The sequence below is a fragment of the Ctenopharyngodon idella genome, chromosome 3, assembly GCF_019924925.1.
Source record: "Ctenopharyngodon idella isolate HZGC_01 chromosome 3, HZGC01, whole genome shotgun sequence".
NCBI lineage: Eukaryota > Metazoa > Chordata > Actinopteri > Cypriniformes > Xenocyprididae > Ctenopharyngodon > Ctenopharyngodon idella.
The window spans coordinates 31,504,200-31,519,421 of record NC_067222.1 but is presented as its reverse complement, the minus strand read 5'-3'; the positions used below and the strand labels follow the sequence as shown (position 1 = coordinate 31,519,421).

The 15,222-nt window shown below is 36.7% G+C and overlaps 3 long non-coding RNA genes across 3 annotated transcripts in view; 2 read left to right on the top strand and 1 right to left on the bottom strand.

The window, feature by feature from the left end:
* The window catches only part of LOC127509634 (uncharacterized), a 75,350-nt gene that overhangs the window by 24,671 nt on the left and 35,457 nt on the right, over positions 1–15,222 (top strand). The gene's annotated exons all lie outside the window — the stretch shown is intronic.
* LOC127509633 (uncharacterized) lies at positions 543–2,540 on the top strand. The gene is made up of 3 exons (XR_007929298.1): positions 543–557; positions 2,288–2,401; positions 2,482–2,540. It is a non-coding gene; the product is annotated as an uncharacterized LOC127509633 (long non-coding RNA).
* LOC127509647 (uncharacterized) lies at positions 9,272–14,697 on the bottom strand. Its single transcript, XR_007929332.1, has 5 exons — positions 13,934–14,697; positions 13,780–13,851; positions 12,048–12,115; positions 11,885–11,935; positions 9,272–11,606 (listed from the first exon to the last, which is right to left on the bottom strand). It is a non-coding gene; the product is annotated as an uncharacterized LOC127509647 (long non-coding RNA).

Genomic DNA, 15,222 nt, shown 5'->3' with positions numbered 1-15,222 from the left:
TGTATTTAGAGGTGAAAAGCCTGAAGACTGAAGACACAGCTGTTTATTACTGTGCAAGAGATTCACAGTTACACAAAAAACTGCAGGGCTGAACAAAAACTATTCATGTGATTTCTGTCTGCTTCATATCTACTAACACTTTATTGTGACTTTATTCTACCCACTATAAGTAACTTTGTAACATGTCAACTTATTCTGCTAACCTTAACCCCTTATTCAACTACCCCTACATCTACTAATACTCTAATGAGAGTTTTATCGTCATGTTTGCTCTCACAGAATGTAAGAAGAGCTTTTGAAAACCTGTTGACAATCAGACTTATTCATGTGTACTGTTGTAAATGTTAATGTTGAATTGTTAATTTTTCATATTGTTGGTGTCAGACACTGACTGAGGGTGTAATCACACTAGGCACAGTTGCCTTGAACCGAGCCCGAGCGCGATTGCCGCGCATTGATTTTCACTTGCACATATCAGAGGATTATTACAAAGGCAGCTGACATTAATTGAGGAATTTGCAGCTTTACTCGCAAACTACAATTCCTGTTCATCAAAGGTGAGAAGCAGACCTGTTATAATTCCAAATACACTCAAATTAATTACATGAATTGTTAAGTGTACTATCAGAGTAGTAATAAAGATGTTTGCCGTCGTAATGATGACAGTAGTACACACAAAAGTAGCAGCTGTTCCGTGCTCAGGCACAGTTAGCGCTCACACTGCATGCGAACCACACTCGAGCCCAACTGAACCGCGCTCTGGCCCACCTCTTCCAAGCGGACCACGGCCTGCTAAACGAACCGCGCCCGGGCACGGTTTGGAGCGATCACACTAGTCAAATGAACCGGGCATTGGGGGTCAAACGCGCTCGGGCACGGTTCAGAGTGCCTAGTGTGAGTACACCCTGAGTCTGAGTCAGTGGTTAATTAACAACTTAATTAACAATTTTGTATAATATAATTGCATAATTGGTTGTGTTGCTGTGTTCAGCTCATGTGAAAAAATACACATCTGTCTTCACCAGAAATGACATTGACTAACTCCGAATAAATCTGAGCAGTTTTTGTGAGATTTTTCTAATGTTTTAGGTTACATGCTACCAAAAGAGCCATGGGCCACAAAGAGCTTACGAAGCATCAATGTGATCTCATTGTTGAAATTTACAGCTCAGGTGAGGGCTAAAAAAATTACCAAGGCATTAGATATCTAGCATGGAGCACCGTGAGGACGTTATCAACAAGTGGAAAAGTTATGGCACAACATTGACATTATCAAGAACAAGCCGTCCCTCCAAAATTGATAAGAAGACAAAGATAAAACTGGTCAGGGAGGCTGTTGAGAGGCCTACAGCAACATTAGAAGAGATGCAGCTCTTTCTGACAAATACTGGTTGATCCTTACATGTGACATCTACCATATTCTCCATCTGTCACCCAGGACACATCCAAAAACACAGTGTTTCTACAGGGAAAGAATTTTCAGACTGAAGACACAGCTGTATATTACTGTGCCAGATACACAATGTGACTAAAAAAGACACATCTCTGTACAAAAACAAAATACACAGCAGCTTAACTGGTTAATTAATTCAAAAATATTATTTAACATGACTGAATACATGACTATACCAACACAACTAATTTTTATGGTTAAGATCAGGTATACAAATAATTCTTTAACAAGTAACAACTGTAAATATATATATATATATATATATATATATATATATATATATATATATATATATATATATATATATATATATATATATATATATGCATAATTTGCAAGATCAGTGTAAATAGTACACTTTAAATATATATATATATATATATTTAAAGCGTACTATTTACACTGATCTTGCAAATTATGCATTAGATATATGCAATACATAAATATGTTTACAGCTTATTGTCCTATTGATACCTATCCTCATGACTTAAAAAAGATCCTTTGTTTTACATGACTCACAAAACCTCTTCTTAAATGTCCATGTTTCTCCATAACTCATGTCCTCTGTTCCTACAAACAATACATTTTTAAAAGCTAATATGTGCATTAGATGTTTTCTTTTGATAGAATTTGTCGATATTTACACTATAAAGATATTTACACTATAAATATGAATAAACACGTGTATCTTGATTCTCTTTGAGACTTTATTTTATAAATCAATAACACAATGTCAGGCAACTAAATTTGCATCATTGTTAATAATTATCATATGAACTATTGACAGATACATTTTACATAATGCAAATCTCCACCCTTCTCTCATGTAAACAGGAGCACACAGACATAATAAAGGCTCTTAGTGTTTTACAGAGCCACAGTGCAGTGAAAATACAACCAGAATCATGGACTGCATTTCCATACTGCTGGTTTTGGCAACTGCACCCTGTGAGTATCCTCAGCTCAACACAAAAAAACTAATAAATCAAATTCAGTTTGTATTACTGAAAATGCTTTAATGATTGTAGGTCTTTTCTGTATTGAGCTGAATCAGCCTCCTGTCATGGTAGTAAAACCAGGAGAAACATTTACCATCGCCTGTAAGATCACTGGATATTCAGCTTCAGGCGGTGGCTACTACACAAACTGGATCAGACATTCAAGTGGAAAACCGATGGAATGGATTGGATATTTCTATACTTCCAGTACCAATGGTGTCAAAGATTCACTGAAAAATAAGATCAGTTTCTCATCTGAATCCTCCAGCAACGCAGTCATTTTAACAGGACAAAACTTCAACACTGAAGACACAGCTGTGTATTATTGTGCTCGTGATACACTGTACCACAAACTGCCACAGGACCTGCACAAGAACCTCTCTCTTCAATGAAAACATTTTCAATAATAAAGTTTATTTGTTGACATAATATTAGACCCTTCAGACTTTTAGCATAGCTTATGACAAAATACCAAAATTTGTTTGCCAAAGATAGATAGATAGATAGATAGATAGATAGATAGATAGATAGTAATTGTAATTGGGAGAAATGAGTAATTGGCAGTTTTGTTTGAGCACACCTACTCTGTTAGTCCACATGCATGAGCAAACAGGCTCAGGCTCAGCTTAGTCAGTGCAGGGCAGGTTCACAGCATCTAAGGACAGCTCCAATTTCTTTCTGCACATGAATCAGCTGAAGACTGAAGACACTGCGGTGTATTACTGTGCAAGATTTACTTTGTTTTCAGTCAGATTTCAAAAACCCTGAAGGGGAGGGGCGAAGAATGGAGATGACGGGCCAGACTGTATTTTAATTTATTGTTTGTTTGTTTTTTTCTTTTAATGTATTTTATTTTATCTTTTCATTTGTACAGTGACTTACATGATTTATTTTCAAATTAATAAATTACTCTGATACTATCTTTCTCTCTAACTCTCTCTTATCCTTAAAAAAGTGTTGAAGTCAGTTTAAAAACAGCAGTCTCTAAATTTCAGCAGTTGTCTGGAATTCTTCTTAATGATGGAGCTCTCAACAGATGAATAAAAACTAAAAACTAATAACTCCCATAAGAGACATTTAAAATCAGATTGTTTCTGTCACAGACACGCCAGGCTCTACACTCACCCAATTACATCGCACTCCCTCTCCTGAGTACTGACAAGCTACACCTGACGCTCATTCACACTCATCACCACAGCCACATAAAAGACACGCCAGTTCACTCAGTCACTGTCCGGTCTTGTTTACACATGCCAGTGTTTACTTACCTCCAGGACTCCCTTTGCTCGACTACTTACCTGTCTCCAGTGTCTTCAGTGATCCCTTGTGTCTCCTCGTCTCCTGTGCATCTCCTGTGTGTTCGTCTGTTCCACGTCTCCCGGCATCCACGCTTCCTAGAACACACAGACAAGTATCAGTTCCAGTTCATCGGCTCATCGACCTTATCATCTGCCATTACTCACCTGCACTCTGCTCACGCTCTGCTTTACCAGAAATAAACCTGTTAACCCTTACCTGTGTCTCCGCTCCCTTCTGTATGTAACAGTTTCACATTAAAGGAATAATTCACCAAAAATATAACCAAAAAGCAAAACATTGTATCATTAGTTTTAACTTTATAGAACAATAAAATGCGGTCTCTTTCCAAACCTATATGATTTTTTTTTTTTTTTTTTTTTTTTTTTTTTTAATGACTACATTAATGATAAATTTAATGCTATTTATTTTGTCATTTTGGAGATGTTGTCTTTTTATTTTCCTTGTATGGAAAAAGCAGCCACCTTTTCTGTTCAACAGAGGACAGTAAATCATATGGGATGACATGAGAGTGACTAAATGATGAGAAAATGTTCATTTTTTGGTGAACTATCCCTTTAATATTCACCCTGTACACATGCAGGGGAACTGTACCAATATGCAAATTCTCCAGTATTTATATACCCAGCCCATCCTTAGCTCTGTATATTTCTTGTGTTCCCACGAAGCAGAGAAGAAGAACCACTCATAAAATCATGTTTTATCCGTCTGTACTCCTAATGATGTCTGTCATGCCTTATGAGTACAATTCTTTAAGGTTTTTTGAGCAGTATTAAACTGTTCACCATTGATACAACCATAATAACCAAAAGTTCCATTTCAAAAAACATATTTTTGTGCTTAATTTGCAGATGTGTGCAGCACTGTAGAACACAACCAACCAAGCTCACTTTCAGTAAAACCTGGAGAATATTTTACCATTTCCTGTACAGTATCAGGTTATGCTCTCAGTGATGGCTCCAAGGCACCTTCCTGGATTAGACAAGCTCAAGGGGAAGATCCTCGAGTTCATTGGCATGATCCATGCTGGTGGGAGCACAGACTACAAGGATTCACAGAAAAATAAGTTCACCATCTCCAGAGACACATCTACAAGCACAGTGTATCTTGAAGGACAAAATCTGCAATTTGAGGACACGGCTGTGTATCATTGTGTTCGGTATACAGGCACTGTGATGAATACCACTTTAAAGCTTGTGCAAAAAAAAAAAAAAAAAAAAACGTGCACAAACACTGAACATGCATGACTAGTTGAATGCCATGATACGACCTTAATCATTAAACACTCTAATGAATCTGTATATTTACTATTGACAACAAACTGTGGAAAAAATTGTTTTAATTAAGTAAAATCATTTATTTTTAATTATGAATTATATATTTTAAATAATACACATCAGATACACATCAAACAACTAAATAAATAAATATTAGAGTTCAATATACAATGATTTGAGTACATTACTTTCTATGCCTTCTATGGATCCATAAAATGCATATATCTGATTCAGTAATATGATGCCCATATTTAAATACAATACACCCCTAACTGAATATTTAAGTGGATTATGCAAATTCATCTTCCTCTTGAACCTTCATAATCAGTTCTCTATCAGTGTGCAGCTCAATAATTCAGTACAACAATATGGAGCGTAACGTTTTGGGATTTACAGTACTGTTGCTGGCTTTTCAATGTATGATTCCAGTTTTTACTGTTCAGAATATAATAATTTATTTTTTTATCTGAATTTACACATACTTATGTTTTATTTTGCAGATTGTTGGTGTCAGACACTCACTGAGTCTGAAGCTGTAGTCATCAAGCCTGGAGAATCCCATAAACTGACATGTACTGCCTCTGGTTTGGACTTTGATAATAAATGGATGGCTTGGATCAGACAGAAGTCTGGAAAAGAGCTGGAATGGCTGGCATTGATCAGACATGATAGCCAGTATATTTATTACTCCCAGTCTGTCCAAGGACGGTTCACCATCTCCAGAGACAACAGTAGGAAGCAGGTGTATCTGCAGATGAACAGCCTGAAGAATGAAGACACTGCTGTATATTATTGTGCCCGAGAGACACAGTGACTGAAATGACTGCAGCGCTGTGCACAAAAACTGCCATTTCAATAAAGCTTATGAACATTTCAATAAAGCTTGTTATTCTGTTGCTGGGTGATGTTTTTAACATTAAAAAAAGCTAATAAGGTCTCTAGAGTCTGTCTTAACAAAATAACATTGCAGAGGCTAAAGACACAGCTGTAGTAATATGACTCTGCCTTTACTAAAACACAGTCCTGTACCCGCTCTCACCAGAACACATCACTGTTGATCTGTTTGAAGAAACTCAGAAGTTACACGCACCTGCCCACTGTAACAAAATAAAAAACTGTTACATCAAGAGGTGGTACTATTGTCTCTGAAATGAACCTCAATGGACTCAAGATCCACAGACTCCACAGTTTTTGCGAATTCAGGGTTTCAATGCAAATGATCTGATTTCCGTTCCATATTTAAACAACTACACTGTTGAGTGGAGGACTCATCACCAGTTCAGCCTTGATATAAATCATGTTCACTTAAATCATATCTCTTGCTGTTAGTGTTTTAGTAACTGGTGTAAACTGAATAAAAAAATCTGGAAAATCTCTCATATATAATCTTTTCTTTCACAAAAATGTATATATACTTTTACAGAATGTTGAATTCATGCTAGAATTAAAAACAAAAAACAAAAACAAAACTTACATTAAAATGCAACCAAGTTAAGGAATTCGGATGTGTGATTTTTTTTTTTTTTTTTTTTTTTTTTTTTTTTAACAACTGATAAGTTAAATGTTACATCCACATTATTGAATTTCTTCAAGTGATGATCTTTTGAACAGGTTTTCAGACTAAACAGTGCAGAAATAATGAAACAATTATGATAGTAGTAAATAAGGTTTAGGAAAAGCTATATACATTTCAGAATTCTGATCCACTATTTGTGCTACAAAACATGAGAACAATGACCCAATTGTGAAAAAGGTGCATGCATTCAACTACAGCACACCAAAGCTCTGCAACTTTGCTACAGTCCTTTATTCACTTTCACATGAACGTAACACAACATCACATCTGTTTTTAATGGAACTCAGATGAGGTTGTATACTCATGCTTTCTTTGAAAAATAATCACATTTCTTCATGTCACAGAAGAACAATATTATATCCGTATTAAGATGTGGAACTATTGTCCCTGAAATTAACCTCAATGGCTCAAGATCTAGTTTTTGCTAATCCAGGGTTTCAATGCAAATGATCTGATGTCCGTTCCATATTTAAACAACAACACTGTTGAGTGGAGGACTCATCACCAGTTCAGCCTTGATATAAATCATGTTCACTTCATCTCTCTTGCTGTTGCTGGCCACTGTGTCTTGTAAGTATATTAGGACAAAATAACTCTTTTCTTAGTGTAAATACATAATTCTGATTATTTGTACATTTTATGTTTATCCACAGGTATTGACTCTCAGGTTGTGCTCACACAGTCTGAACAGTCAGTAGTTGTGTCTCCAGGTGGTTCCCACAAACTGACCTGTGCCTGCAGTGGATTCACTCTTAGTAGCACTTACATGCATTGGATCCGTCAGGCACCTGGAAAAGGACTTGAATGGATTATGTATTATTATTCTGATTGTAATAAGAGCTCAGCCAGTGCAGGGCAGGTTCACGTGTGTGTGAACGAAGTCTCTTATGCTCATTAAGGCTGCATTTATTTCATAATAAATACAGAAAAAACAATAATATTGTGAAATATTATTACAATTCCAAACTTTATATATATTTATATATATTATATAATTGTGATAAAGTCTCATTAGCTGCCACCGCTGGGGAAGCAGCACTGTGTGTGTGTGTGTGTGTGTGTGTGTGTGTGTGTGTGTGTGTGTGTGTGTGTGTGTGTGTGTGTGTGTGTGTGTGTGTGTGTGTGTGTGTGTGTGTGTGTGTGTGTGTGTGTGTGTGTGTGTGTGTGTGTGTGTGTGTGTGTGTGTGTGTGTGTGTGTGTGTGTGTGTGTGTGTGTGTGTGTGTGTGTGTGTGTGTGTGTGTGTGTGTGTGTGTGTGTGTGTGTGTGTGTGTGTGTGTGTGTGTGTGTGTGTGTGTGTGTGTGTGTGTGTGTGTGTGTGTGTGTGTGTGTGTGTGTGTGTGTGTGTGTGTGTGTGTGTCTGTGTGTGTGTCTGTGTGTGTGTCTGTGTGTGTGTCTGTGTGTCTGTGTGTGTCTGTGTGTGTCTGTGTGTGTGTGTGTCTGTGTGTGTCTGTGTGTGTGTGTGTCTGTGTGTGTGTGTGTCTGTGTGTCTGTGTGTGTGTCTGTGTGTCTGTGTGTGTGTCTGTGTGTGTGTCTGTGTGTGTGTCTGTGTGTGTGTCTGTGTGTGTGTCTGTGTGTGTCTGTGTGTGTCTGTGTGTGTCTGTGTGTCTGTGTGTGTCTGTGTGTGTGTCTGTGTGTGTGTCTGTGTGTGTGTCTGTGTGTGTCTGTGTACGCCAGTGCTGCTTCCCCAGCGGTGGCAGCTAATGTGACTTTATCACAATTATATAATTATATAAATATATATAATTATATAATAGAAAACCATGATTTTAAATTGTAATAATATTTCACAATATTATTGTTTTTTCTGTATTTATTATGAAATAAATGCAGCCTTAATGAGCATAAGAGACTTCGTTCAAAAACATGAAAAATAGTAATGTTTTCAAACTTTTGACTGGTAGTGTACATTTAAATACAATAAATAAAATAAATAAATAAATAAATAAAAAAAACATGGTGCTATTAAAATTATTCTTTATTTCGAATCATACTGACTTGTCTGTTTCCCACAGTATGTCTCAGTATGAAGCAGATCTGTTCAATCTAGCCTACATTGTCTTATATTAATAATGGACTGGATTTTTTTTTTTTTTCTAATAATCCTTCTACCACAAAACTGTATTAACTCTATAATACATGGGTGTTACGTCCCTGTGTTGTGGGAACGTCTCTCTCTCTCTCTCTCTCTCTCTCTCTCTCTCTCTCTCTCTCTCTCTCTCTCAGATTCCCGTTGGCGGAGGCTGGCACCAATCACCATCTGCCCACTGACGTCACTACCAATCCCGTTGCTCCAGTCAGTTTAAAAGACCGCCGTATTCCAGTTGTTCGCCCCCCATTGTACGCTGCTTTTTGGCTTGTTACTGTACACGTACTAACTTTGATATTGTCGATTCCTTCCCACATAACACACATACGTCGGGCCGATGTTGTCTCGATGGACAAAGTTCCATCGCCGGGACGTAGCTCACGGAACGTTTGCTCATCGGGAAAATGTCGCCGAGACGTCGGCCTCTGATCGCGAATGCTCTCCGGCCGATGTGTGGACAATCCAAATCTGTAAATACTGGCCGCTGTGCAGGGGCTTTCTAGGGCCTTTATTTATTTAGGCTGAACCTTTCAGGCTATACCCAGAGAGCACACTGACACAGAATCAACCTAGAATCGATGTTTCTCACGACATCAAAGACCAATGTCAGACACGCCATTCAAAACTAACGGGAAATCGACGCGGATCGTTTGCTTACCTTATGCTGAAACGATGTTGATTTCAGTTGGGCTGAAGTTTTACACAGTTAACACATTTTCGTTTTTTAAAATCTCAAATACTTAATACTAATAGATAAATGAGCATGTTTATGTAATAATCACACATCACATTCAATTAACATTGTTTTAATATTTACAAAATACAGTTACAGATAGCCTGCATGTTTAAGGCATACATCCTCCTAAATACAACCCGTCAATATGACTAACAGAGAAGGCATTTACATTCAGATACACGCAGAGGTATACAGAAAATTACAGGCTAAACAGTCTCAAGTTAAAAAATTAAAAGCAATATTTACTTATGAACAAATCTGGTCATGTTCTTTTGTACCAAACATGTTATTTTTATTGGAGCACTAAAGGAGATGTAAGGCAGAACATCAAGAGACTGACAGCCTCAGTCACAATTCACTATCAGTTTCTTTTCTAATGGTGACTGAGACTAAGTGACTCTCTCTTTTTGTGTTCCACAAAAATAAAGACATGGGTGATGGTTTATAAAGAAATCTTACCCATGAAAATGGAGGACAGAAGAATATAGCAGATTAATTGGTTTTCCTTTGTAATTAAAATGTAAGTTCCTCGCGCTTGTATTATCAGGAATGTAAACTCCTTGGGTGAAAAAGGTGACAAAGATGTAACCCACAATTTCAATAGCATAGACAAAACTATTTTTAATTACTTTTTAAAAAAATACATATTATGGGCCAAAAAAGAGGTTTAACCCACACTGAAAAGTCATGAAATGCCCATGAGAAGGATGCAATACTAGAGAAACCGGAAAATTAAAGTATGACCATTGGACGAGAAATACTGATTGGGTCAGCAGAGTCCAGCCAATCCCTCGTTAACAACTAAATATCACTTGTTTAGATATTGATTATACACAAAATGAATAGTTGTTAATAAGATAGATGTGGTTTGTCATTGGTAAAATGAGAATCAGAATATTGTCTCAAATTATCCATGTTCTGTATAATATATAGTATTATTGTAGCAAAACTGAGCACCTGTGACAGTGGAATTTGTAGAGAATATTTCAGTAGTCACTGAGAAAATGTATTAGGATTTGCAAACTTGTAGTTTTCTTTTCTCTCTCACAAACACAACAGTTAAATTTGTACTAATCTTATTCTACGAATTCAAATTATTAAACTCATAGGCTTAAATTTTTGCTGATCATTCAAATAAATGACCTGTAATGAAAAAATCCTATCATCCATAAAAATGACTTCTATCCCTCTCTAACATAGTCTTAAATATTAATTGTAAAATAGTAGCATTTATAATAAATAATTGGCTATTTTTCATTTCTTGCCAAAACCATAATTCTACAGTGCAAGGCAATTTCGGGGTGGTGCTGTGTTGATTACTGATTGATTAATAACAACAAGAACATGTTTATCACTGGATAGAGCACGTGTTTGAGCGGTATGTCACATACTGATGTGTCCTATGTGAGATCTCGCATATCAGTTCACAAATAAAATCTTTCCATGACTTCACACTTTTGATACAGGTGTGCCGCAACTGCAGAATAAAGGTGCGGTCACACTACGCTTTTCATTCCATTGACCTCCATTCATATGCACACAAATGCATGAGACCAGAAACGCAAGCTCATGCAAAAAGTTTGGTTTGGAACTCGGACCTGCGAATTCACATCACACGACTATGTGTAAAGAGTACAAAATCGCTACATGAACGTGTGACCTCTTGGCTAAATTTAAAAAAAAAAAAAATGTAGTAAAGTCGAGTAGACTGTATATTTTTATATTTTGAATATACTATTTGTTAATTCATGTTTATAAAAAGACTCTGCAGACGTCATATCACGCCAGTTACAGTGTCTGAAGAAATTTTGCACGCTCAAAGTCGTGTGTCCACAGCTTAAATGTGAGCATATGAATATCTTAATTTCTGTTTTGAAGAATAGGACTTGTGCACCACCAGAAAAGAATTTGAAAAGGTTTAACTGTTGTGTTTGTAAGAGAGAGAAAAGTTTGCAACTTCTAAAAAACATTGTGTGATTATTCTTTACAACTAGAAATCCCACTGTCACAGGTGCTCAGTTTTGCTATAGTAATACCCTCTCAGAACATGGTAGTAATCAGCCATCCATGCAAAAGCAGAGGTCGGTGTGGTGTACTGTTGGTACATCTGTCCAGGCCAAGATCTGATGTCTTCATGCCTTCAGCTGGGGATCCCAGAGACCCTGCAATAAAAATAGTAGAGTTCAAAATCCATTGTACATGCCCATTACAAAGTATCACATGGTAACATAAATCAACATTCCAGGTTCAATTTAACTTTAGCTCAATAGACGATATTTGTAGCATAATATTGCCCAAAAGAAACAGTTTTGACTTGCACTCTGAATATTCCTTTAATATGGCATTTTGTGAGAGGCTTTGTCACATTTTCTTCTATAAGTAATTTTTATTCAAAATTAATGATTAATATAAAATATAAAGAATTCATGCATTTACAAACCTCATTTGGATAAATATGATGGTTTACACAGGAAAGCCTGTCAGTTATGGGCTGTAATGAAAAAGAAAAGACACATAACATATATACCTATCAAAATAGACTAATACAGATAGACTAATACAGTCTCTTGATCTGGGTAGTGGCAGCTATGGGGGAAACTCACCATCTTCATGGCATCAAGGCCTTTGTCCTGAAGAATCTCAGCGCCAAACGCTGGGGATCACATCTCATCTGGTAACAAGAGCACAGCCATAACTGTAAGAACTCTAATGACATCTTTACCCCCTGATATTGTATTGGTGATTCAATTCAAACATTTTAGAGGCTGAGTATGAGCAGTGTGTAAGCTGACCAGATTTATGTGAAAAATAACTTAAATGCCTGAAGTTGTTGACCCCCTGAACCAGTCAGCATTTAAAGTATTTAAGTATTTGGTAACACTTTACAATAAGGTCTATTAGTTAACCTTAGATACTAATACATTATTAACATTTTGTTATCATTAATTAATGCACTGTGAACAAACAATGAACAACTGTATTTTCATTAACTAACATTAACGAAGATTAGTAAAGACAGCAACAAATGTATTGCTCATAGTTTGTTCATGTTAGTTAATAATTAACTAATGTTTAACTAATGAAACTTCTTGTAAAGTGTTACCAAATATTTAGTAAATGTATTTAAGAATGTATCAGTAAAAAATACATACAAATAAATAACTCAAAAAGACCTAGAGAAAATATATTAATGACCATAACATCCTGTTATCATAATAGTTTATCATAAATACAAACAATATAACATTATTTGTCACCTAATCTCATTTTGCTGATTATTTTACCCTAAAGGCTTTTCACAGACACTCTCACTGAAACAACCAGGGGTTAAAGGGTTAGTTCACCCAAAAATGACAATTCTGTCATTTATTACTCACCCTCATGCCGTTCCACACCCGTAAGCCATTCGTTAATCTTCGGAACACAAATTAAGATATTTTTGTTAAAATCCGATAGCCAGCAATGACATTTCCTCTCTCAAGATCCATTAATGTACTAAAAACATATTTAAATCAGTTAATGTGAGTACAGTGGTTCAATATTAATATTATAAAGCGACGAGAATATTTTTGGTGCGCCAAAAAAACAACAACAACAAAATAACGTGATAGCCGATTTCAAAACACTGCTTCAGGAAGCATCGGAGCGTTATGAATCATGTATCGAATCATGATTCAGATCGCGTGTCAAACTGCCAACGGCTGAAATCACGTGACTTTGGCGCTCCGAACTGCAGATTCGATACACTGTGCTCATTGTGCTCCGATGCTTCCTGAAGCAGTGTTTTGAAATCGGCCATCACTAAATAAGTCGTTATTTTGTTTTTTTTTGGCGCACCAAAAATATTCTCGTCGCTTTATAATATTAATATTGAACCACTGTAATCACATGAACTGGTTTAAATATGTTTTTAGTACCTTTATGGATCTTGAGAGAGGAAATGTCATTGCTCCCTACGAAGGCCTCACGGAGCAACCGGATTTAAACAAAAATATCTTAATTTGTGTTCCAAAGATGAACGAAGGTCTTACGGGTGTGGAACGGCATGAGGGTGAGTAATAAATGACAGAATTTTCATTTTTGGGTGAACTAACCCTTTAATAGACAGTAAGGTAGTTACTGTTAGCAATTAAGGGTGGATATCAGGTAGGATTTAGGGATGTTGTAGAATAAATTCATGCAGAATAAGGCATTAATATCAGCTTTATAAATAATAATAAACAGCCAATATGCAAGCTAATAAGCAACTAGTTTAAAGTGAGAATTGTTCCCCATACCGTTACCCTTTGTGGAAAAAATGCGTATGAAGTTATTTAATGAGCTTTCTCAGTTCACCTGAGTTTCCTTAGGTAAAAGTTACTCCTGTCAGCAGCTCTTCCCCCTCCGGTGTTGTAGATTTGTTCACTCCTGAAATCACAGAACATTTTTTCTTTAATGTGATTGGTATTAAATTATTAAACATTAAATGTAATTGAGGTAATTTGTTTACCATGAAAGATCATTTCATTTCGTTTCATTTGATTTTCGCGCTTCCTGTAAGGGATGTCAGTACAGCAGTTTAAATAAATTAGCTCACTTCCAATTACCCATTGACAGATTACCAACAAAACCTTAACAAAACTATCAAAGCCTCTCTTCTGAACATAAAGATGTGATTAAAAACGCAAACTTTCATAAGAGCTCAGTATATTAGCCAAACAGTTCTGAAAACGGTTATGCTAACGGACTTTTTCGAAGAAAATAAACTATTTCAATAAAGTAAATATTCGACAGAAGCGTGTCAATTACAGGTAAGAAACGTATCCAGAACAGTTTTATATTATTTATGTGATTTTGGGGACTAAACTCACCCGAAAGCAGAGAAAACAACAGCGAGAGACGGAGATTTTGCAGCTTGTCCGTTACTGCTGTGCCGCCCGTTACCATGGTAACTCCTCCAGTGTTTGAATGTTTAAAACGCGCGCGCCCATTAAAACACGTCAAAGTCACGCAGCATTTACACAAATAAACATCTACCATTACCGGTTTATGACCTGATCCGTTTATTTTGCGGAGGACGGGATATGTTCAGATAATTTGGCTACTTACAAAAACTTTTCTGAGCTAAACAAGCTGGGCTGACCTATTATTCCGCTGCTAATCTGGCCCTTCGCCTCCGAGAAACTGTGATTACAAACTGCCTGTAGTAAACTGAGTGCCTTAGTAACTTTTAAGTGTCACAGAATTAACAAAAGATTTTTCTAATTCACTTAAAATGAAAACTTACCTGTAAACCACAGATGTCGCCGGAGTCGCCATTACTCTCGTCGGTTGCAGAGATGAATGGTCACGCGCAAACAGATAAGCGCGGCATCGGCCTGCAGTCGTGATCCGACCCAAAGCCGACGAGCTGGAAATAGAGCACTGACTGAAGACACGCGCCTATGCCTGGCCGATCCTTCTTAGATGTTACAGATATGAGCCCGACGTTCCGCTCTGGGGCCGACGTCGGCCACATGTATGTGTGCTATCTGGGTTGTGTTGTTCGTCATTGTGACTTTGTTCTGGTTGTTTCCCATCTGCTTGTTACTTGTTTTATATGTTACTTACAGTTCTTGTACTGTATTGTTTGTTTTCGATTTATTTGTAACACAGGGGAAAACGCGAACAGGTAAGTATGTCACGTGACGTACATTGCGCACACGTAGGTATTGGATATTTGTATTAGACACACTAGGTTAGGGGCGAAAACCACCCACTGCACATTTTGTTTTGTGTGTTAGTTAGTGTAGTGTAGTC